The sequence below is a fragment of the Diospyros lotus genome, chromosome 1 (assembly GCF_014633365.1).
Source record: "Diospyros lotus cultivar Yz01 chromosome 1, ASM1463336v1, whole genome shotgun sequence".
Classification (NCBI taxonomy): domain Eukaryota; kingdom Viridiplantae; phylum Streptophyta; class Magnoliopsida; order Ericales; family Ebenaceae; genus Diospyros; species Diospyros lotus.
The window spans coordinates 34,573,946-34,596,658 of NC_068338.1; the positions used below are offsets into that span (position 1 = coordinate 34,573,946).

At 32.3% G+C, this 22,713-nt stretch overlaps 1 long non-coding RNA gene across 1 annotated transcript; it reads right to left on the reverse strand.

The window, feature by feature from the left end:
• Nucleotides 1-9,256: 9,256 nt before the first annotated feature.
• LOC127807851 (uncharacterized) lies at nucleotides 9,257-11,697 on the reverse strand. Its single transcript, XR_008024820.1, has 2 exons — nucleotides 11,444-11,697; nucleotides 9,257-9,907 (listed from the first exon to the last, which is right to left on the reverse strand). It is a non-coding gene; the product is annotated as an uncharacterized LOC127807851 (long non-coding RNA).
• Between the last annotated feature and the right edge of the window lie 11,016 nt (nucleotides 11,698-22,713).

Consider the following 22,713-nt stretch of genomic DNA (forward strand, 5'->3'; position numbering starts at 1 on the left):
CAGTTGAATTACACAAAATTGTTTGATAATATTTATGATTTGAGTTCGAGTTTTCAGTTATTAATAAAACATTATCATATTATATTACAATAATAAATAATTTGATAATATATATGATGAATATCATCGATCATATTATGTTAACATAATATATATATGATATCAGTGTCTATAATATTGCCTTTGGAAATTTGAAATGCTGATCTCGAGTTTAATTACGAAATTACTTGTGCAGAGACTTGGTCTGATGCTGTTCTTGATTGTAGAATTTTTCATGGCTCAGCTAGCTAGCCTAGCTAATCTCCACTTGAAGCATAAATTAATATTATTGGGGCTGGCCGGAGAGAAGCATGTAAACTGGTGAATTCACTTAGTTGGATCGATGTTGTTTTAAGTCTGAATCCCATATTTCAATTAAGTGTTATGATGAAAACAGTCGTGAAAATTGTCTAGCTTTCACTCTGATTGGTCTTTTCACTGTGGTCATGGGAATGCAAATTGTCTAGCTTCTCTGTTGGCTAAACATGCATGCATGTTCCCTCTTCTGTGTATGGGGTATTTCTTTCTTTCTTCTGGGTTCTAACAATATTGGCAAAAGGAGAGCCCATAGTTGATGCTGATGCAATCCAATATAATTCTTGCAATAAAATTAATTGTGTTTAGCAAACACAACTGAATTTCAACTTCTATATATTCTCTATTTCGTCATCTTATTTTCTTTTCTTATAATTGAAAATAAACATGATGAGCCTTTTAATTAACATCGTTTAAATATCACTTGCATAATAACGCTAATGTTATCTCGTAAAAGAAAAGAACAAAAGAAATAAGCTAACTTTCAATTGAAAAATAGTATGACTAATTAATTGGTCATTTGAAAAATAAGAGGGTTAATTTCGCACCTTAATTACTCTATTTTTTATACATCTTTTAATTAGTATAATTTTTTTATTTTTCTTTTGTAGTACATAGAATTAAGTTTTAGGTATTTTAAGTTTATTTTGTAATGTTTGTATTAAAAATAATTTTACTGTTTTATATAGGCTACATTAAACGACATTCAAAACAGTTAAGACTGCAGCCACACTAAAGCAACGCACGCACATCAGTGATCCATTCCTCAACCACAGAGGGCTTGTCCGATACAATTGTTGCTTCGATGAGTTGGCCATCGAAACATCAAACATATATACCATACGCTTGTCCGCCATTATGCATTCTGGGTGTGTACAGTACTCAGTGCCTTGAGTACATTAATCTTTCACTCTTTCAATCCGTAGGACGAACCAGGGGGGGCGGATGTAGGGGGCTGGCACGGGCTTCAGCCCGTGCAAGCCCCAATTAAATAGTAAAAATATATATAATAAATAGTAATATATATATATATATATAAATATATAAACTCTTAAGCATAGCCCAGTCCCAAGCCTCCCTCTCCATCCGCCCTGGGACGAACCCATGTGCAAACTCCGAAGCGTCCCGTTTGTACGCCATGGAAGACAGACCTAAAGGCGCCGTTGGCTATATGTATGCGTTTCCAATGAAGCCATAATAAATAAACTATTATTAATTCTCTAATAAAACTCGACGAATTAACGGTGTTGTGCTCTCGAGATTGGATTGATGCGTTGGAATTAACTTTGCCAGTCGTGCCAAGATAGACCCATCAGTGTAAAGGACAATTTACGAGGGAATATGAAACGGCAGCACAGCAGCGCAATGCACGAAGATGACGGTGGATGGATATTGTTTCAGGAATGCTACTTTAAGACTCTCAATTCTCATAGATGATATATTATATTATTGATATATTATATTATTATTATGTGTTTATATTTATAATAATAATATATTAAAATAAGAATGTAAGAAAAATGACCAAATAGCGTTTATGATTGGTTGTTGGTAGGTCAGACTTAAAGTGAGTGAGTAGTTGAGTCAACGTGGTTTGATTAATAATTAAGCTTCTGTTTGCTCATTTCCCATATATGCTACTTCCTTTGAAAAGTATTTTTTTTAAGGGTAATATTAATAGTTAACGTATAATAAATATATTTTATTTAAAAATAAGTATATTTATTATATTTTAATTTTAATTTAAAATATTTGTATGTGTTAATGATAAATGCACTCTAATTTGTAATATTTTATTAATCAACAAAATTATTTTAAGCTATAATTAAATTAAGAAATATATATGTTTTATTTTAAACAATTATATACATATATATTCATATTTTAATTTTGTTTATGAAATTTATCTTTACTATTACTATCTTATTAATTAATCTATTTTAGATTTTCTAAGCATTTCCTATCTTGATGTTTCAAATTATTTTGCAATATTCTGCCATTATTTTACTCTCTCTTCAATTTTCCCTCTCTATTCTTTATATCTTTCCCTATTTTCTCTCTCTCTTTTTTTTTCCCTCTCTCATTCTGCATTTTATTCTTCATCAAACCCTAAGTCATGATAGGTTCCTGACAAAACTTTAACAATATTAATATTATTGATAAATATAAAAGTTGGCTTTTGATAAATAATAACAAGAAGGGTGCATATGGCCTACGCTATATACATGCAAAAAAAATTATAAAAAAAAATATAAGTGAAAGTTTAATAGGTGGTGTTTTATAGTAACTGTTTAAATTTTAATTTTTCTAGGCTAAGTTTAAATAAAATAAGTCTTAATGTAGTGATAAAATTGTTTTAAAAATCGGTTATTATTTAAATGTCATGAATTCAAATCTTGTTAAAGTAGTTAATTTTTTTAAGTAAGATACATAAAAGAATATTTTAGAAAAACTATTTTAGTGAAAAGGTTTCGTAACATCAAAACGCGATGTTTACTTATATAATAGTATAGATCTTGTAATAATAGCAAAATATTATAATTTAAAATAAAGTAAGATGAAATGATATTGTAATTTAAATTATATTACAATATTAGTATGTAAATAATAATAATATATTAATGTTAGCAAAATTGTCTAAATGACTTGTAACAGATATTAAAAAAATAATGTTGTAATCTGAATTAATTGTATTACTTATTATTAATAATATTTACAATATTAGTATAATATTACTAATGATTATTAAAATTAATTTTAATAACATTTAAATTTAATTTACTATAAACGAACAATATAAAACAATTGAAAAATTGAATGACACGACTTAATCAATCATAGGTGAAATAATTCTACTGCAAAACAAAGGGGAAAAAAGCATATAACATACCATAATAATAAACATTATCTCAAAAGTTATGAAATGTTAAGTTATTTGTGTCGAGCAACGTAACATTTACTCAACTAAGACAAACTCTAAATGGGGTATGGGTCTTGATGTGGGCCCCACCCCTTCTCCATGCATACCTACATTGCGCAACATAAATGTTACCAACAAGAACGAGAGAAATGTTACCCAACAAGAACAAGTGATCACTTTGTCCAAAACTTTAGCCCAAAATGCACAAACAATATCAAAGAAAAAGTTAGACAAATCCCATATCCGTAGAAGATAAAAGTCAATAAACACTTTGCAACTTGAGCTCTCACAGTTCATATTGACATCACATGAAATAAAGTATGCTATTGTCTGTGCCTTGAAAACATCAAGCAAAAGAAATATCCAAACAAAAGTTCATGCTATTGTCTGTGCCTTGAAAACATAAAGCAAAAGAAATATCCAAACAAAAGCTCATGTTTTCTATAGAAAACACACCAATTGGGTCCAATTACTTTATGATCCTCTGTAATAGAAAACATGAGCTACAACATCTAAAAAAAAAAAAAATTAATAGTGATTTACTTGTTCTAGAACCAATATAAATAGTAAAAACTGAATTTTAAGGTTTAAAAATATTAAGTCATACTGTAATATACAAATATCAACAATATTAGTTTTATAAATGCTAAAAATAAATGAACATATTGACTAATAATAAATAATGTTTTAATGATGTCATATTATAATTTTAATATTATGTAATATTAAACAATGTTTAACACAATTTTAAAAATTTGAAACAATACAATCGTCTGGTATTGTAATATTATACTAATATTGTAAATGTTATTAATCATGAATAATACAATTAATTTTAATAATAAGTAATATTATACTTATATTGTAAATGTTATTAATAATAAGTAATACAATTAATTCAGATTACAATATTGTAATATATAAAATTTAACAATAATAAAATTATTTATAAAAAGAAAATTTGGATTAAAAATGATTTATATATAACATTGTAATAGCTAGCATACCATTATAATTTAGTATTAAATAAGCTTAAATAATATTGTAATATGAATAATATTACAATATTAGTAATGGAAATGATAATTTATTAAAATTGTAAAATTGACTTATAACAAATATTAATAATTTTTTGTCCATTATATAATCTTACACATTCAAAATAGCTAGATTTAGAAGCACAGAATCTAGTCCAATATCCAATCCAACTTATTATGCACAACATCATCATAACAAACTAAATTTCGTCTAAAATACCCCTAAAAGAATTGTTTTTTTCCTGTTAGAATAGAATATATTTCATAATTTTCATTCATTTTTTTTCTCTCAATTTTTTTTTTTTTTTTGTCAATCCTCCATCCTTAATTGATTAATTCTCACTTCTAATTCCTTCTCACACTTGTACTTTGCTTGGCTAACCCTCGACACTAAAAATACCATATTTTTTAATTTAAATGGCGGGTGGCTACTAACTATAGTTTGACAACAATCGAAAAAGATTAATAATGGTGGGACGACCAAAAAAATCTCAATCTTTTTTCTCATTCTCAAATGCTCTATGCCTTAAATATATGAGAACTAATAAATTGAATTGGTTTAATTGATTTATCGATTTACAACATATAATCGGACTTTGTTTAAACCAATGATCTAATTCGATTTTCAAATAATTGTCCAACTCCTTTGGGTTTCTACAAGAAAAATGAACAAAATTTCAAAAGTTCTTTATAAGCCAATGGCATTTTTTTCAATACAAAAATAATTTAGCATATTTGTAGTTACCAAATAAAAAAAATAAAACCTTATCAAATACTCTTTATTTTCCAAATTCTGAAAACTTATATATATATATATATAGAGAGAGAGAGAGAGAGAGAGAGATAACACCCGAAAAAAGGAGATAATTGGTTACCAATTCCCACCTTCTGCAACGATTAGGTCAGAGACTCGGGAGCAAAGATAGAAACTGCAACTCTGCCTTGGACAAAACTTGAATCAATTTACAAACGGACATGGCAAAGGCAAATCATCGTCAAGCAATAGGTAATTAAATAATTGACTCTGTACGCTAGCATTCATAATCATACATATATTACTGCAAGAAAACAACCAATTTGAGACAAATTTGAAGACGAATTTTGGATAGTCAAAAAAATACTCGTGTGAAATTTAAGATAGATTTTGAGATAAATTTTTTTTGTCTCTAATTTGAGATAAATTTTTTCGTTTTTGATTTGAGACGAATTTTTTTCATCTCAAATTTAAGACAAATTTTAAGATGAATTTTTTTTACTGTAATCTGAGATGGATTTTTTTTGTCTCTAATTTAAGATGGATTTTGAGACAAAATTTTTCTTCTGTAATTTGAGACGAATTTCAGATGGTAAAAAAAATGCTCGTCGCAAAATTTAAGACAATTTTTTTTCATCTCTAATTTGAGACGAATTTTTTTGTTTGTAATCTAAAACAAATTTTTTTTATATCTAATTTGAAATAGATTTTGAAACAAATTTTTGATGTCCGTAATTTGAGACAAATTTTTTCCTTAATTTGAGTTTAAACTAAATTAAAAAAATAAAATTTATTTTATTTCAAAATTAAACCTGATAAACACAATATACAAATTAAATAAAAAATCATGCATAAATATATAGTAGTAATAATACTAACATCGTCCATGAATGGATCTATGTAGAAAACATTACAAACTAAAATCTATCCATGTTAATGGCGGCTACTCTTAACGATTTGAAAGATTCTAGAGCGACAACATTAAAGAAAGATTCAAGAATCTATCTTCCAAGACCAACAATCACTGGTTTATGGGATCCACAACTTCCTTAATAGCTTGTCAAATTTGGTTCATGAATCAGGACAACGGTGGCAATGGTGATGGTCCTTGGTAAGAAGGATCAATAAGGATGATATGAGTTTCTGACCCCATACTTGACACATGACCCTTTTTTTTCTCATATGCAATCTCCAAGAATGTCTCATCAATAGCTGGCTGCAAGGGCTGGTTAATGTCACTACCTTCCAATGGGCCACTCATCGATGCTTATGATAATGCATCTTGTTGTCGCATCTGAAAGTCAGCCTGCAATTATCATAAATACATGAAATAATTTATATTATTAATAGGCCAGTTAAACATAATAAGATTTGAAATACACAACTAATATATACTTATATAAGTTTCATTGGACCTCTTATCAACGAATCCGAAATTATCCTTTTTTTTCTTGTGTGTGAAGAGGAATAACTCAGCCTTTGTGAGTGGGCAACCAAGTTGCACAGTCTGGAAAGGAGAAAAAAAAAGTGTTCAAGCAACCATATTTATTTTTGAAAAGTAATTAAATGAAATGAAAATAATAAAAATATCAAATATTACCAATTTTCTCTTGCATATAGGTATGGAGCCACGTATGTATTTTTTGTGAGATATTGGGAGTTGATGTTTTGCCTTTGATATAGTTTTAATGATAAAAAACTATTATATTTTGATAATGTTTATTATCTTAATGCTCTAAATTAAATGATGCCTTAAGTAATCTCAAATGTATGTGATAGTATTTTCCAATATATATGTTGTTTATGATTTAGGATATTGAAAAATAAAGTTAAAAGTGTTTTTGTAGCATCTGTCGACTAAGTGTTAAGTTTTTTTAAGAGTATAGTCGACTATGTGCCTTGTATGTGTCGACTATGCCTTGAATAGTCGACTATGTGCCTTGCATCTGTCAAATATGCCTTGAATAGTCGACTATGTGCCTTGCATCTGTTGACTATGCCTTAAATAGTTGACTATGTTTTTTGATTTGTTAATTTATCATCATGGTTCTGTCGACTATCAGTGTGTATTTTAGAAGAAATTTTCTTCATATTTTTGTTCTGTTGACTATCCCATCTCTTTTGTCAACTATGCCTTATTTTGTTTATAAATCTATCGATTACCTATTATTTTCTGTCGACTAACTCTTTTTGCAGAAAGCCATAATAGCTAGTTTTTCATTCTCCAATTGTCACAAAACGACTAGTTTTGGGCAAGACTCTTGGGATGCTTATAAATACAAATTAAGAATATCTTGAAAAGGCTGATCGATGGAAAAGAAATTGATTTGAGTTTACATTTATATTCGTTTGTATTTACAGTGACTGTGCTTTATTTTTCTCTCTTCAAGACTTTGATCTAAATTTGTATTAATTCATTCAAGGTTTGTTTTGTATTTTGAGAGATCTTGTAACTAAGAGATTTATCTCTTAGATCCTCCTTTTATTATATTTCTTGTATTTCCTAGCTTGTGTAGCTAGAGGGCCTACGGAGATTGTAATTCCTAGTCTTAAACTAGAGGACCTACTTGGTTTAAGTAGGGGATTTTAGTGGATTATTTGAAAAATCCTTAGTGAGGAGTTAAAGTAGTGGAGTAGGCTTGGTTTAAGCCAAACCACTATATATCTTGGTGTTCTTGTGTTCTTAAATTCTCTTTATTGTCAAGTACCTATCAATTCCTCACTTGTTTCACATATCAATCTTGCATTAAATTTTTATTTTTAATCAAAAAGATTTCAAGATTTTCAACCTATTTTTTAAATTACCCAATTCACTCCCCCCTTGGTGTGTGCCATATCACCTCCCAGTCTAACAATTATCAGAGAGAAAGGGGGTGGAAATGAAAAATGCCTTAGGGTGAGTTTCATTGCAATGGTGGAATTTAGGTGAAAAAAAAATGAATTCCAAGCAATTGAATTGCAGGAAAAATAAATTTTTGAAATTTGAAAGTTTAAATTGTTTGATTCATATAATTTGTTACCAGAAAAAATATGTTATTTTCCATCTTTTGGTGTTTGATTGATAATATTTTTTATAGAATTTGGTCATTTTCCTAGCATTTCGTGTTTAATAGGCATTATTATCCATGAAAAATGACACATTTTTTATAGAATTCAATGATGAAAATATATTGAAAAACATTGAATCCTATAAAAAAAAATTAAAATAATAATGTATCTTAGGTTAATTAAATCATTTCCCCAACAAAATGAAACCACAAAATTAATTTCTTTTTGTTTTCCAAAATTATTCATTTATACGTAATTTTTTATTTTTATACATTTGTATGTATCAATTATTAAAAATAAAAAATATATTATTTTGCAAACCCTCCCTCATTCCCCAACCATCGTCCACCCCCTGCCTTTCTCCTTCTCTTGCTTCGCTCACTGTCGCCGCCCACCCCCCGCCCTTCTCCTTCTTCGGCCTCCTTGCTTTCGTCGGATGACTTGGATCATCGCTACCTCGCTCACCCTCCTCAGTCGCTTCTTGTCACGACCCGAAATCTGGTATGTCATGACCGGCACTAATCCTTAGGCCCAGCGGCCCCAAAATGGACTAGTAAGCCTCTTCTCTAGCTCGATTTGAATAAAACAATATTACTGACAAGATATAGAACATGAATAAAATACCAATTCACCTTCTAACATAATATCTCAATATTTCATATACAGCAGCTGTACAAAATAAGAATATCTATCACACTGCTGTCAATAATACATACCCGATCCCGTATCTCGGGCCCTTGGCACAATTATGTGCCAACAAAATAAAGACAAAACATCAGACTCTACAACATGGGTATGTCTCCACAGAGCATCCTATAATACATCCGAAATCAAAAGAGGGTATGATATCATACCAGAAGATCTGCTGGACCAATAATCAAAAGGAGAATTCCCTGAAAATATTTTTAATAAAACGAGGTGAGTCTTGTGGACTCGCGAGTATAAGGTGTGTCATGCCCACTAGGAGAGTATACAATAAAATGCTAGGATGATCATCATGAGTATAATAACGTAATAACAGTATAAACAGTGGAATTATAAACCATAAGTTAAATAATTTGAGATTTCAAAGGAAAACATAGTGTAGGAAAAATAGGTGCTTAAAGACAACCCCCATAAGTTGTTTCCTAACCACCCAAGTCCCCTATACTTTTGTATGAGATGCATGCACTGATTCTGAGGACACACTAGTAGAAACTGGCCTAACGCCTATATACACATGCACACAAGTATATATATCGGCACATACATCATCATCACACAATATCATCATAAAGGCCCACGTGATAGCAGTGCTGAAACATACTATCCGTGTCTCTCATGGCCTTGGCATGCCAAGCCTCACAGTACCATGATCTTTTCCTGCTGTGAGTCACCAGGGAATCTACTAGATAGTCCTCTAATAATAATGCAAATAATACCCTAATTTATGCACAAGTCATAATCATTTATCATTTCATGTGGTGCCTAAAATACACCATATCATTCAATAATTCACATTCTCAAAACAAGAAATCAATTAGGGTATCTTTCAGTTTATGTCTCTCCCAGTAGGATGAAAATATTTCATGCAAATTAGAAACATTTAAGAGTATTTTTCTATGATCCGCATATAAAAATCATGTACGAGTTATGCATATAAAAATTTATACAAGGTTATAATATTTATGAATAAAACAGTATATACGTGCATAATATAAGATAATCATAACATATCCTGTCTACTCGCCTGGGAAATGATGACTCAAGTCCGAGTCTGGGGAGAAGATCGAACAAAATCCTGAGAATCTGAGCCTACAATAAATAGAATGGGGTGTCACATTTAGGTAACAAGAATAACGACGTAAAGAAATTACCGAAAATCCTAACCATTGCCTAACACCCTAAATCGATTATTTGGTACCTTGGCCCGCGCAATATTCAAATCTGGCGTCATGGAATTAGTCGAGCTAAGCCATCGACTACGTCATCATGTCTCGCTTTGCTTGCTACGCGTAAGTGTATAGTGGAACTACACACCCACTTATAGGCTGCAATATCATAATATATATATATATATTTACCCATAAACTAGTTTTCTTTTAATATAGATAATATATTTTTTTATCTAAATTCCTCCTTTATCAAAAATACATACATATATATATTTATAACTAAATTGATAAATTTTCTTGAAAACTTAATAATTAATTAATAATTTAATAAATGGTTTAAAAGGAATAAATTGCAATATTCTAGCCTCAGATAAAAGGAATCCATCAGAAATCAGGATTCGAAATAAACCCACGTCATCATCATAGGCTAGCCTAGAACGCACTCGAGGTCAATCTTACTCGGCCTCGAGTCGTCTAATAGGGCTTCATCCTTAGGACTCCGATCAACAAAATGACTCGCCAATCATATCGCCAATTCTAGGAGACCTAAAGAGAACCCAAATTAAACTGACATCGATATCCCGAGTAGGACCAACCTAACCAAGTCATCCTAGGTTCCCGGACAAGCGACAAGGGAGAACAAGCCGAGTGGGCCAGCCCAAGGGCTGCCACAACTGGGTCAGTCATGCCCAACACATTGGGCCATCCTAAAACCCAATCGGGCCCCGCCATCCTAGGCTAAAACCTAACCCGACATGCCCAATCCCAAAAGCCCTCATTTCCTTTTTCCTTATATTTTATTTATTTTTTTATTTTTATTTCCTTTTATTCTTTTTCCTTTCTTTTCTTTTCTTTTCTTTTCTTTCTTTTTCTTTTCTTTTTTTCTTTTCTTTCCAACACACTGCCACCGCCGGCGACCGCCGCCAGCCTGCCAAAAATGGCCAACCAATATACCGATACGAAGCCCTCGCCACGAATAACAACATATATTAAAATGAAACCCATCGGACGGTCAGATCTTACTAGATCTGAGATTTAATTTTTGGCCGAAAATAGGGGCGAATCTGGCCATCGCCGTTCGCCGGCCGCCGGCCATTTTTTCGATGATCAGAAACTACCCCGAGGTGCGCAACACTAAGGAGATCGCAACATACCCAAAAATGAGAAAGATCGGACGGCTAGATCTTCGTAGATCTAGAGTCAAAGTTTCGGCCAAAAAGAGAAAAAAATACTGCCAACATCGCCGGCCACTGTGGCCGGCGATTTCCAGCGATCCAAGACCGCCACCCAACCCTCTTAAGCAAACCGACCATCATATCCAAGAATCACAAAAATCCAACGGTTGGATCTTCGTAGATCTAACCTCAAACATTCGGCCAACAAGCCCCATCGCGCCTCAAGCCTCATTTCACGAAAACAACAAGCAAAACAGAGAGGATGAAGCCAAAACACTTACCTCCTTGTAGATCGGGGGCACTTTAACGGTGAAAGCGAAGTCGGATCAACGATCGAACGGCCGGATCGCTTGGAATCGAAGAAAATCCGAGAGGAAATCAAGAGAAAATAAAAGAGAGAGAGAGAGATTTTCTGATTTGGGGGGGGGGCTGCCGAGCGCCTCCCCCTTTTCTTTTTATATTTTTGTTTTTTTTTAATTATTATATATATAATTTAATTAATTTAATTAATTTAGTTTTTTTTTTTTTTTTTTTGATCTTTACACTTCTTGCTTGCCTCGCTTAGTCACTTTTGTCTCTGTCTGACTCTGTCGCTCGTCGGCACTGACTCGACCTCGGCCTCACTCTCACCAATTGCCTAGGGCCCTCGATCGTTGCTCACCTTCGCAGCTTGCCGGCTCTCTCGATTTCTCACTTGTTGCCTTTCTGGCTCTCTTGACTATCTCGCTCGGTAAGTTGGCTACTTCAATTGCCAAAGAATTTGGTTTCCATGATTTAAAAGAAAATTCAATCACGTGACCATGGGAAAATGAGTTGCTTGAAAAAGAATGACCGTCAAACAATGCATAAGTGAAAAATTGAGTGAAATAATGCCTTTTCCTTGAAAAAAATGGCTATCAAACGGGACTTAGGGTTTTAGGAATTTGGTGGAAGGAAAGAGGCAAGTCATCTTGCGTGAGGTGTTTTGTATTGTTTTTATTTTTTTAATATTTAGTTGTTAAATAAAAAGTAAAATAATTTATAAAAATAATATTAATAGACATAACGTATATATTTTACATAGTCAATTTTGAAAATAATATTAATAGATATAATATTTATTTTTTTATTATTTCATTGTTAGAATTAAAAAAATTAGTTAATAATAACGGAAAAGTGATATATTAACGATGACTTAATAATATGTAATATTAGTAATCTCATAAAATATTTATAATATTTACATAGTCATAATATTAATAATTTCATAAAATATTTATTTTACATAGTCATAATGTCGATTTATTTTAAGTATAGGGGTTTTGTTTTTCAAGATGAATTTCAACAATCAATTAAATGTTTCCTCTTAAAAAAATGAGTAAATTGACAAAAGTAACAAGTGAGGTGTTAGAATTTATATAGATTAATTTTTGATAACTCAAGTATAATTTCTATTTAGTTTTGTACGTGAGATGTGACCCCTTATAATATGGTCTAGGGATGGTACCATATTGCTAAGTTATCCAAATGATGAGCGGTCTGAGAGACGCATGGTGATCTAATAGCTCTCAAAGTTTTAATTTACATACGACTCTTATGATTAATTAAAGTGTTATACAAAGATAATATATGTGTCACTTTAAAATTAGTTGTTGACTGATTAAATAATATATGTGTTATATTAGGATAATACTAGCATTAGGTGTTGTTTTTGTATTTTTTTTTTTTTAAATACGGAATGATATGAATAATGGATAAATTCTATGAAAGGAAAATTAATGATTTATATAAATTATTTAATTAGAAATGATCCAAATAAATTCAATGAATAACTAATTATAATCTTGTTATACAGAAAAAAATTAATTATCATGCCCTTTTTTCGATGAATCATATAGTTTTTTTATTTCATCGACTAATTAATAAAATTATTAAATAATTTATAATTACAATTGAAACGATCAAAATTGCAACAATTGAAAAAAGTAACCATCCTAAGCCTAATTAAATTGTTATACAATATTAATAATCCCATAATGTATCTATAATATTTAATGATATTAATTAAATATATTCAACATGAATTAAGTATTTATGATAAAAAAATTTAATTTAGCATTTAAAATATTCATATAAACATATATATAAGTATAGTAGATTTATAAGTACATCAAATGTTAACTTTAATGTATAATTAACTTCTATTTGTTTTAATGATCCTAAGAGATAAGTATAATTTTATTCATATTTTTATTTAATTTTAAATAATAATTTAAATTTATTTATATTAAAATAAATTTATGTTATATTTTTAAATTTCATGTATCTTGACCTTAAGGGTGCAAATGAGCCGAGCCGCTCAAGTTTGACTCGATGTTCGACTCGATAAAAGTTCGTTTGACTTTATTCATTAAGGTAAACGAGACAAGTTTGAACTTAACTTTGAAATTAGATTTATAAACGAATTAAGTTTGAGCTCACTAAAGTTCGGCTCGTTAGCTCAAATAGAGGCTTATTAGCTGTATTGATTATAGACTTGTGACCTGTCTCGAATAGAGGTTCACGAGCTAACTCGCTTATAGGCTCGTGAACACCTTATTAGTTGATATTAATAAAAATTATTATTTTTTATATTTTTATATATAGGATAACATTACTAAAATTCTTATGCCACATAAAACAAAATAAGGTATATGATTCTTGGAAGCTTTTGATATGTTGGTATTTTGCAGGTTTATATATGTGATTTGATATATAATTATGATTACTGATTAATATTACAATTTCAAATTGCAGATTGATATTCTTATTTGGAGTAGCTAATTTGAAGTTGAATTAAAAATATATTTGTCGTTGTTGTGATTTTGATTATGTTTGTATTTTGAAAATAACTAAATAAGTAATTTGATTATCTTTTTGTACGATAAATGATATTATATTTATTATAATTTATGAAATTATTATTACTTAATTATTATATCGATGTTATATTTGTTGATTATCATGTTAGGTTTATTTAGATATATTTATTGATTATCAAATTGATATTTTTTTTTATTGTAAATTAATTTATTAGGTTTTTTTAAATAAAATTTTGATATAATTCAACCTGAGCTCGAGCTTAGGCTATGTTAATTGAGCTCAAGCTCGAGCCAAGCTTCTAGGCTCGACTCAAACTTGAGTTCGAGCTTAAGCCTGTAATAAAATTTGTTGAGCTGAGCCAAGCTAAGCGAAGTTTGGCTCGACTCAACTCATTTGCACATTTACTTGACCTTATGAATTTAAGTTACTTATTATTTAGGATAACTTCCAAAAGCAAATTCTCCTCAAAGAACTTTTAAAAGAAAATTGATTAATCAAACACAAATTAAAATTGATTATTAAGCAAATCATCTAATATTTTATAGTATTAACGGTGTGATATATCAAGATTTTAAAATTTGATGTATTTTTCTTGACTCTATCATCAATTGAAGAATATTTATATAATCTCTTTAATTTAAGAATAATATTTATATATTCTCTAAATACTATTTAATTCAGTTTTAGTATACTTTTAACATTAAACAAAATATAATTCATACACTATTTTTTTTTTAAATGCGGAAAGCCATATTCTCTCTCCTCCCCCTTTTTTTTTCATTTTGTATATATTTAATAAATATTACCAATAGTTAATTATTATACATTTAATATTTTTTAATTTATATTTTTTTTCATATTTAGTTTACATTTATATATATTTAATTTTATATTTTATGGAGATGAAATATATTTCAAATTTAAATAAATATATAAATAAATCTATTTAGACTTTAATTTTAATAAATATTTTTATTTTGCACTATATTTATTTTCTATATTTATAACTAAAAATTTTAATTTTATAAATTAATTTTTTCAATTCATCTAAAGTTTGTGACATATAAAATTCATCTCAAAATTTGTCGCTAATCTAAGACAGATAAAATTTCGTCTCCAAATTTGTTTCCAATTTGAGACTAAAAATTTTTTGTCTCAAAATCCGTCTTTAATTTGAGATAGATAGTTTTCGTCTCGAGATCTATCTCAATTTTGAGATGAATTATTTTCCATCTCAAGATCTATCTCTAATTTGAGATAGAAATTTTTTCATTTTAAAATTTGTCTCAAATTTGAGACGAATATTTTTTCATCTTAAAATCTGTATCAAATCTGAGACGTAAATTTTTTCATCTCAAATTTCACACAAATATTTTTTCATCTTAAAATCCTTGGCTTCAATTGTCCAAACCATTAATCCCTAGGCAATAATGAGAGCCTATAATCCACTTCGAATGGGAAATACCACCTCATTATTGGTTGTTTTCACACATGGGCTTGTAGAGTGTAAAATTAATTCAAAGTCACATTATACAGAATTATTATGCTTTTCTTGATTTAGAGATGCTCACTAGGCAAACGGGGTGGATTGTGGTGAGAGTAGTCTAGGGATTGCCGAGGCCGCACACAAAGAGGTCGAGGAATTGGTAGCCTTGGTATTGGAGCCAATACTAGCTTAAGACATAGGTCACTAAAGTCTATACCTAACGTGTAACGACCCGTTAGTGGGTCTAGGTGTTATGGGTATTTTAGTTTGCACATTAGAGTTGTTGCCTTTATTAATTAATTGTTAAAAATATTATATGAGTTGGTAATGGGGATAAATTAATGAAAATAATATTTGGTGTGAAAAAGTCTCAAAGTTGTGGGCTAAATGGGTTTGGGCCTTATTTGAATTAGACCATTGATAAATAATTAAATCTTAAGTGTAAATGAATTGGGTTGAACCCAAATCTCAAGAAAAGTCCATTGGGCCTTAATTGGATTGGGCCATATATTTTGACTTGGGCTTGGGCCATGGGCATAGAGAATGGTATCTTAATTAAAAAGAAAAAAAAGATTAAGAAAATGGTAAAATGACCAAAATGGGTAAGAGATATGTGAATTGTGTGTGTTAGTATGAAGGGCAAATTAGAGAAAATTAAAAGGGAGATGGATTGAAAGGAGTTGGGAGACAAGTCTCCCACATTTTTTCCCTCCTTTTCTTCTTCTTACTTTCTTGTTCCCTTCTTCTTCTCCCTCTCCCGATTGTCTCTTCTTCCTCCATTGTTCTTCTTCATTGAAGCTTTAAGTGGAGACTATGGAATTTTCAATTTCAAGGGGTGTCTTCATCTCTTTGGATTTGCAACCATCTAAGGCAAGTTCCCTTCCTTCTTGTTTCAAATTCAAGATCTCCTTCTTCTTCTTCTCCTTATGATGGTGTAAGTTCTTCTTCTCTTGATTATCTTTTAATGCAAGTTCTTCAACCTTGTTTCCATCTTAGAAGGCTTGTTTCCTTCATTTTTAAGTTGTTGCTCTTAAATTCTTATTCTCGGATTCACTGACCATGTTATGTTCTTTGGTCTATAACTCCTTGTGTTTATATCCAAATTGAGATCCGTTTGTTGGGTTGTAAACTAGACATCTTAAGATTCATTTTAGACACAAGAATCGAATTTTTTGACTAAGATTTGATCATGTTATAGCCTTGTAAATCCCTGCTAAGATCTGGAAATTTTACTGTTTTCAAGTAAACTGACCTTGTTGTACTCTTTAGGGTATAACTCTATGTGGTTATATCCGATTCAAGATCCGTTTGTTTCTGTATAAACTAGACTTGATAATATTCATTTGGAAAATTTTTTAGAATTTTTGGCTGTGTTTTGAGCCTACAGTATCCTTGTAAATTCTTGCCCAGAATCTGGAAATTTTCTGCTCTATTTTTGAATAATCTGTTCTTGCTTCGGTTTTGGGGGTATAATGCTCTGTGGTTATATCCAAATTGTGATCCATTTATTTTTTATATAAAATAGACTTCATGGGCTTCGATTCAGTATAAGATTTGAAATTTTTGGTTATGATTTGTACCTATAACAACCTTGTTGAATTCTATGTAGAATTCTGTAAATTACTGTTACAAATTCTGCCTTGTTTCGGTTTTTGTGGAATATCTCCTTGTGATTATTTCCGATTTCAAATCCAGTTGATGTTCCAGAAACTAGACTCATTAGGCTTTGATTTGGTATATCGTTTGTGGTAATTGACCAAATATTGAGCCCAGATTGGATTTTTGAAAATATGCTTGAAATCTGGAAATTTCTGAAATATGTTGTTATTCAACTCTTCCTATGTAGTCTATCCTTCCTACGTTTAAAATTATGATTTTTGTATAGTTCTTCCATTGTTTTTTTGAATTATTCTTGATAACCCTTATTGTTGGATAAAAGGGTTTTATTTTCCTTATTTCGATAAATCTTGCAATATTAATTCGTTTTCTTGTTGAACATTGCAAAAATCTAAATAGGGTTTTGTGTCACCCTACATTTCTTAAGGAATGACATTTATTCATTAGGGTCTAGTGTCATGGAAGATTTAGTGTTTCTTGCATGTATAAATTTTGATTCCTTGCGATTATTATTGGGGTAAAAATATACCGTAAATATTGGTTTGGGCATTTCTATAAGTATGAGTCAATAAATGTATTAAAATTTACCCTGTGATCATAAGATAGTGCACACTTTAATTTATGTAATTGTGCATGTTAAGCATGATTTGAGATTTTTCTTAATCATTGAGGATTGACATGAAATGGGGATATGCATATGTGATGCATGATTATACTGATTTGCGCACGTATTATTTTGCGCGACGGCTAAGTCCGTGGATGAGAAAGGATATCCTATGAGCGCTTGACGCGGGTGAGGTGGCCATCAACCCAGAAGGCGTGGCTCAAATTGTTATCATTTGTTGATGTATTTTCATGATGCATATATATTCATGAATGGATATATATATATATAGGCCGTGAGAGCCTTGAGAATTATGCAGAAAAATTCCCTACTATTGGTGCATATGCATGAGCATGGGAACGAGTGCATAATATATGTAATAATCACAGCATGGGAAATTAATGTAAACCGAGAACTTATGAGTCGCGTTATACTAATATCTCCTCATAGAGTTGTTTATTCTATCTTGATTATCCCTGCCTTTGATTCTATATCTCTATGCTTTATAAATACACTTGCTGAGCCTTGTGGCTCACCTTGTTTACTCTCATGTCATTCCAGGTACAAGTAGAGCAGTGGTTGAGGGCGAGCCTAGTGGGGCTAAAGCCCAGGGTTAAAAGTGTACAGAGACCTTCCAAATTAGATGGTCTATGTTAGCATTTGTGATGAGGGCAAGTGTGAGGAAATTTTATGTTGTAAAATTTGTTAGTGCCCTTGTATTTCATTTTGTTTAGACTATGGTCTAAGATGTTGTAAACCTTTATGTTAGCTTCCGCTGAATTTATCTAAGGATAGTATTATGGTGTTGTATGTTATTGTTCTATATCACACTTGTGATGACCTCCTTTCGGATATCCTATGCTAGCGGGACTATCCGGTAGTGGGCCACTATATAACGCCCCAAAAATGAGGGGCCCTGAAATTGCAATTGTTGTCGACCCTTCCTTAAAAGTTTACTGCTTCAAAAGGCATTAGAATATATCTTCAGTGTTTCATGTTGAATTTTGACTTTTGAGTGATATGAGAGATAGAAAAGGATAGAAAGATAGAAAATGAGAGATAGAAAATGATAGAAAGATAGAAAATTAGAAATAGAAGAAAGATGATAGCTTCTAATGTGACAACTCCTATTCTAGCCTTCCAATTATAAAATACAATTATGAGCAATCCTTATTTAAAAATTGAATAACAAGAAGAAATCTACCCACAGACAATTAAAATTGGAATGGGAATGGTGGAGTGGAATTGTAGAAAAAAAATTGATATAAAATTACTTTATAATATAGAAAAGTTAAAATTGTTTGATGATGATAATTTGAAAAAAAAAATTAACTTTTAAAAATTTTCTAAAATATGATATGCTATATGATATTAATGGTTCAGATTTATTTTCAGAATTAAAAATTTTAAAAGAAATTATAACTATAGAAATTAAAATACCACTTGTGATATTAAATTTTATAAAAAAAATAAAAAATGTAAATGTATAGATAATTTATAGAATATTATTAATTATTTCTGTTACTATAGTTTCAATATTTTTTCTTAAATTAAAAATAATAAAAATTTATTTATGTTTAATTATATCATAAGAAAGATTAAATAATTTAGTTATATTGTCAATTAAAAAAGATTTACTTTTTAAATTAAAATATAAAAATTTAATTAATAATTTTACATCTCAAAAATAATTTTTTAATAATTTTTATTATTTTTTAAACTACGACTAAATTAATTATTGTCTAAAGCACACATAGCCGGCCCTGACCAGAGCCAGGTAAGGTAGCGACCCTCGTAGCCACCTTCGTGGGGAGAGTAGATGGCCAAGGCTTTGTGTTTTTCTTCGTCCGACAGCTATGGGTGTGCAAAAATTCGGATAAACCGATTTAACCGAACCGAAACGATCGGTTCGGTTCGGTTCGGTTAGTCTTAACAATCGGTTCGGTTTCGGTTACCAATTTACAAAAAATTGGATAGTTGGTTCGGTTCGGTTATTTGGGTTAAAATAACAGAACCCAAATAACCGAACCGGCAACCCGTTCTCACTTCTCAGCCCCCAACACACACCTCCACGCCCCCCTCCTCCAACCCAAGTTCATTGTTCAGGCCCTGCACACCCAATAGCCCGAGAGTCGCCCCCCCTCCCCCACCATTCGAAGGCGACAACATCGAACCCTAGGTCCCTAACTGGCTAACCCTCACCTTGTCGTTGCTGTCGAACCCAAACGCCCTCGTTAACGTCATCGTCGTCGTCGTCTTCTCCCCCCCTCCCAACACCTATCGCACGCTCTGCGCTAGATAGCTCGAGAGTCACCCCTTACTCGTCGAAGGTGAGAGCAAACCGAACCCTAACCGGCTAACCCTTACCTCGCTGTTGTCGTCGGCTTCTCCCTCCCCAACACCCAGCCCCTCTGCGTTAGCCGCCAGATAGCTCTCGAGTCACCCCCCACCCGTCGAAGGCAAGAGCAAACCGAACCCTAACCGACTACCCTTCACCTCACCTTCGTCGTTGGCTACCTTCCCTTCGTCCGTTCGCCGTCGCCCCTTCATCCCTTCTCTCTCAAGAGACCGAGAGTGAGTGATTTTGAAACCCTAACCCTAACTTGTTTCGAATTCAGTTTGTTCATTTGTCGTTTGTTCATTTGTTAATTTGTTTCTGTAACGCCCCGTTTTCCCACAACGTGCACTATCTTGAGATTTCGAGAATATTTTTTTTATATATATATTATATACACAACATAAGCCCCTCGATATACATACCCTCGTTATAATTATTTCCCAACAATCCTGATCGTACCTTCTTAGCATATCAAAATTTAATAATTAATAGACTAAGACAAGTAATATCAATCACATCAGCGGAAGTAAGATCGAAACCTCAATGATATATAACTGACAATTTCCTTTTACAGATAATAACCGAATCGATATTTCACATAAAAATATCAAAATATTACATAACCTCTGAACATCGTATTCATAGACAAAACCTATGAAAACTAAACATAGCAGCTACATCTCGATGACATTCTTTCCCTTGGCGCCACTGCATTCACCTGGACATTTGAATATTCCAGGGACATAGTCCAAATTAGATGCTGAATCATCTAAGTGAGAGTTCAAAAACATTTTCATGCAGATATGCAAAATCATATATAAAATCGATAAATCCTGACACGCCCTAGCCTAAGAGAATCTCACATAGCACTTAGCCCTAACCAGGGAAAATGCAATCTCTCTAAAGGCGACACGATCACACCGACCCATTGGCAAACCTATCCTGCTTAAGAGGGACAATCTCGACATATGAACCCGAGAATCACCCCATTGTCATTGTTAGGCTTTACGCTCTTATTCAAAAGCATTCCAAAACCCAATGTAACCCTAGCCCCAAGAGTGTCACATCAACACTATCCCCGAAATCCATGACACCTCGGCCTTAATGCTATTGCTCAAATGAACTTGGGGTGGTGTCCACTCTCAGCCCCGCCACTTGAGCCAACAACCGGGGTGGTGTCTACTCGCAGCCCCGTCACTTGAGTACCGTAGGGTGAAGTCCGTCTCAGCCCCGTCCCAAGTGCGTCACATAGCATTAACCCTTGGCACGCATTTCGAGTGTTGACACTCGAGAACTACATCACAGGTTAACAACCCACGTCCCACATGGACAACACAACATGCCAATGCCGAAAAATCATAACATGCATAACTTAAAATCAACAAACGTCCCACATGGACAACACAATATGCCAATGCCGAAAAATCATAACATGCATAACTTAAAATCAACAATTCGATGTATGCAATCGTACGAAATTCAATGCATGTGTAAATAACCGTTTGGACAGACCATCACAATAAACCAAGGCATAGGGATGAACACTCAAAGTAAACCATTCACATGCTACTATAAGTCTTTTCGGGTAGAACCACTCACCTTTAGGCGCAACTCGAATTTCTTCTTGAAAAGCGCGGTACGCCTCGATTTACGTGCCCACTTCGAACTTCGCACGAGTTACTTCATATCAACCCCCAAGACACCCTAATCATCACATTTATCCAACAATTATAATTTTCCTTAATTTTCTCATATTTTTCTCCCATTTTCTTCTCTAATAATCCAAAATAAATATCTACACAACTATTTTCTCAAATATTTTTACATAATAATTCATAGAATAATTTTCTAAGAATTTTGGGAAAAAATCAAAAATTACCTATGTGGCACGCGCCCCCACGTGCCCAGGCGCGTTTCTGCGAGTGAGGATAGTGCGTGCACTGCACGTGCATTGTCTTCTCCGGCAAGCTGGTCGCCGGCGATTGCTCCGATGCCCCCAAAACCGGTACCCCCTGAAAGCCCACGAAGAGTCGATCCCAACCCCACTGGTTTCAGGCCCAAAGGACACCGGGAAGACCCCCGATCGAGCATTTACAGGTGCGGCGCGGCGGTCTGCCTCCCTTTTCCGGCCACCTTTGAAACTCTCTCAAACCAACTTGAAAACTCACGAAATTCTCTAGAAATGCTCCCCTCGCCTCAAGGATCAAAAGCCCATTATTGGCTTCCCTCGATTCGCCCTCAAACCCGAGCTATTTGGTGCTTCAAATTCGTCCGAAACCCTTGGTTATTTATAGGCCAAAACCCACCCCCACGTGGCCGATTTCTGGCCAAAACTCTTCTCACACACCTCCTAGACCGTCCTTGCCCATGCCCTGACGAAAATAGGCTGCCAAATCGCTAGATTTTTCGGCCAAATCCGCGGCCAGATCTGCCATCTCTGAGTAATTTTTTGAAAATTGCAGTTTGGCTCCCCTTGAACTTCCTTTTACATTTTGGCCCTTATCCTCAAGCCCCTGATCTTTCCAACACCATCACTAAGACCCTCAAGATTAGTACTTCTCATTTCTCCTTTGAAACTTCTGAAAAATTACCGTTTTGACCTCTCTCGGGCAATTTTAAAAAATTACACTTAGGCTCGATTGATTGATTTGACCTCAAATCCACT